We start from the raw sequence: 3,605 nt of genomic DNA, 5'->3' as shown, positions 1-3,605 counted from the left end.
CTCTTGCCAATAAATGTCTTTTGTAAGTTTTGTCATAACTGACCACACACTCATGCAGGTCATATTAAAATGATATTAATTTCTTATCTTAGAAACAATGCAAGTCATATATATCTATACTTTTCTCTGCCATATGCAAAAAGCTCCTACTAGTATCTGTTCAACATGCTTTTCAACCATTTTAACAGAAGTCTTTTTTTTTTCTTTTCACATGGGCCTTGTGGTTGTAACAGTGCATACTACAGTGGTTCTCTACTTTGGTGCTGCAACAGCAGGTCTGGTTTCACACGTCCACAGTGAAGTTCATGGTCATTATTTGGCACTGGCAGTACAGAGATGAGGATCAAAGACAAACCTTTGTTATGTTAAAACTCTCCAGAATGTGACTACATATGAGCTACTACATTATGAAGTAACAGACAGTGTTGCAATGAACTCCTCTTCAGCTGCTCTTCAGAATGTGTGTTGTGGCTAAATATGAGTCGCTACATTATGAAGCACCAGACACGAACATGAAGTGAGAGAATGGCTGTATTTACAACCTGCCACAGGCGCATAATGTAGGCCACATAGTTAGCTAGTCGTAACAGTTAGTGAATGTAGCTACCTATCTCTCTAGATAAATTATGCCCATAGTCTAATGCTCATAGATTAATGTCTGTAGACGAGAAAAACCAAACAAAATCAGCCTGGCATGTATTTAACCTTTTGCACGGTCAACACCCCCTAATAAACAAACAATAACAACAGACATTTTCTTTTGCTTATAACCCAATTAATTTCTCTCCATTTATCAGTTTGTTCTCCTTATGATGGTGGGGGGCCTCAAGTGCAGTGGACTTTGCTGAACTCAGTGGAAATAAACGATGTATATGTGATATGATTGGGTACTTGGTCTCATGTACTTAGAAGGAAAAAAGATGAGATATTGTGTGATTGGTGAGACTGTGGAAGGGGGCGTGTGATTGGTGAGACTGTGGAAGGGGGCGTGTGATTGGTGAGACTGTGGAAGGGGGCGTGTGATTGGTGAGACTGTGGAAGGGGGCGTGTGATTGTGTGGGTTAGAGTGAGTTTAAAAGTCTTAAACGTTTGATGTTCTGCTGAACTGAAGACTGAGGAGGACATAATGACAATACTGACGTTCCTGCAACTCTTGCTTTTGACAGCCGGTAAAACTTCATATACAAACCCTGGACTTAGAAGGCAAAACATAGCCACGTAAAACATATTGCTTACATTAAAAAATAATTTCAGTCTTGTGATTGTATCAGTGTTGTGACTGTGACTGTGTAATGTTGATTTCTGAGAATGTAGATCAACATGTAGTAATAATATTATTAATAATTGCAGTAATAATAATCATTCAGGAGTTGAATCTGCTGTGGTTAAACATCGACTGATTGGTGGAAATCCTTGTAGCAACAATGAACGCCGCCATCAAGTGTGGGTTTTTCAAGTCACACATTCAGGAAATCATTTCTGTGGAGGGACTCTGATTGACAAGAATTGGGTGTTGACTGCAGCACACTGCTATTTGTTTGGGTATGTAGAGGTTGATTAAAACACTTGTGTGTTATTTTATCATTTTCATTTTACTCTGAATAATGCGTGTGTGTGTGTGTGTTTGTGTGTGTGTGTATGTGTGTGTGTGTGTGTGTGTGTGTGTGTGTGTGTGTGTGTGCGTGTTTGTGTGTGTGTATGTTTGTACATGTATATGTTCTGCAGAAGTGTTGAAGTCTGGGCAGGTGTTCATCCAAACAGAGCATATCAAAAGTTTAACATTCAGGAACGTGACGTCCATATATATGATGTAACTGAGAGAACAGGTGACATCATACTGCTCAAACTTCCTGGACCTGTAAGTGGAATCACTCCTGCTAAGCTTCCTGACTCCTCCTGTCAGACTCCTGTTAATGGAGAGCAGCTGCAGATCGCTGGTCATGGATCTACTGTTAACCAAACTGGTAAAAATACTTCTGAACAAACTGCTCATAGAAGTAAAGGCTATTATTTAAATGTACATAAATCTTTATCTTTGTAGTTTTGTTTGTTAGTTTATTATTTTCTCTTTTATCCTGTGTAAAAGAGCATTCTACAATACTTTAAATTTAAATATTTGACTAATTTAAATATGTGACTGAACATTTTTATGCTTTGGGTGTATAGTGTTCTGCTTGTTCTTGTCACAGCCATACTGTCAAAGTAGATTAAGTTTAGATGCAATTTTTAAAATAGCAGAATGTCACATTCAGTGGCCTTTTTACTTTTTGAAAAGCTGACAATGTTCAACTCTGTGCACTCCTGCATCAGGCGCCTTCACATGTGTTTATTCCTTCTGTATTTCTCACTTCCTTTTTGTTTGTGTTTGTTTTAGGTCTGCTTGTACTGCACTCTGAGCTGTAGCTAAACTACATCAGAATGCTGAATAAGCACTTAGAATAATGTCACACCCTTATTATCATTTCTTCTTCATGTTTTAGGACCTTCCGACCGGAACCAACCTCTGCAGTGTCTTGATCTGCAAGTCATACTCTGTCCTACACTCATAAACAACTATTTCTGTGGTGGAGGTCTTCCTAATAAGCCACCTGCCTACACTTGCAAGGTAGGAGACCTACCATTATGATGTCATATATTATTTCCTTAAATATCTAAAATATAATGTAAAATATAAAATAAAAATAAATAGTAATGCCTATTGCAATTTATTTCAAGTTATTTCAATGCTAGTAGTGCGCCTTTGTGGTGAATTATGTTAAACATGAGTGAATGAGTTACAAGCCAGGTCTATGAGGTGCTTCATATCCATGGAAACAACAATGGAAAAGAGAAAGAACTCCCTCCATCTCTCAAACAGGGCGACTCCGGTGGAGGCTGGCTGAAGAAGAGGTTTGGGAGAAGGAGTGTGATCTATGGAGTTCACAGAGGTTCATATAATACTTCTAGCACAATTGCTTATGCCACAAGTGTGTGTGCTCCTCCTATCAGGAAGTGGATAGATGATACCATGACTAATCACTGAAACAGCACGTCCCATATGAGTCCTATATGAAGCTGTAACAGTAGAGTCACATATGAAGTTACAGACTATGTACTACAGCTGATCTGTCACTTTGTACTTGTGTTACAATTAATAAATGCAAACGAACATTCCATTATGTGCATCTGTTTGACCTTCATTTTTGGACTGATCAATTTTAATATAAATTATTATTAATATTGTTAGTTTTTAAACTAACAATAGTAAAGGGAAAAAAAGATCTAGAGCTCACTGACCACCCAGTGTTTTCCAACACAGACATACTTCTGCTGCATGAATGACAAAATGAGAAGAACAGGACATGTCTATAACTTTTTTTGTGTGTTATATAGAACACGCTCTAATATTTATTCAATATGTAAATTCAAACCATTCAAGCAGAAGTCTTGTAGCCCTTTCAAACTGGTCCGGCAGTGGAAAAGACTGTCAGTGCATGTTGTAGTTGTGGAAAGAAGAGGCAGTGCATGTGGTATTGGTGGTATTGACGTAGGCTGCAATGTGTGTGCTGTATTTGTCTCTTGCAGCCCAGATACTTTTAGCTTGTGTGTGGCTCCTTGTTGTTGAC

At 38.3% G+C, this 3,605-nt stretch overlaps 1 long non-coding RNA gene across 2 annotated transcripts; it reads left to right on the top strand.

Annotated features, from left to right (window-relative positions):
- The first annotated feature begins 1,066 nt into the window (after nucleotides 1-1,066).
- Nucleotides 1,067-3,155, top strand: LOC113568881 (uncharacterized). 2 transcript variants are annotated; one of them, XR_014119138.1, is made up of 5 exons: nucleotides 1,067-1,169; nucleotides 1,368-1,542; nucleotides 1,726-1,964; nucleotides 2,481-2,605; nucleotides 2,858-3,155. It is a non-coding gene; the product is annotated as an uncharacterized LOC113568881 (long non-coding RNA). The 2 variants fall into 2 exon arrangements; XR_014119139.1 differs by having other exon boundaries at nucleotides 1,103-1,169; nucleotides 1,351-1,542.
- Nucleotides 3,156-3,605: the final 450 nt, after the last annotated feature.

The sequence above is a fragment of the Electrophorus electricus genome, chromosome 21 (assembly GCF_041902795.1).
Source record: "Electrophorus electricus isolate QZ-2024a chromosome 21, ASM4190279v1, whole genome shotgun sequence".
Lineage (NCBI taxonomy): Eukaryota > Metazoa > Chordata > Actinopteri > Gymnotiformes > Gymnotidae > Electrophorus > Electrophorus electricus.
This window is presented reverse-complemented; position numbering and strand designations above follow the sequence as displayed.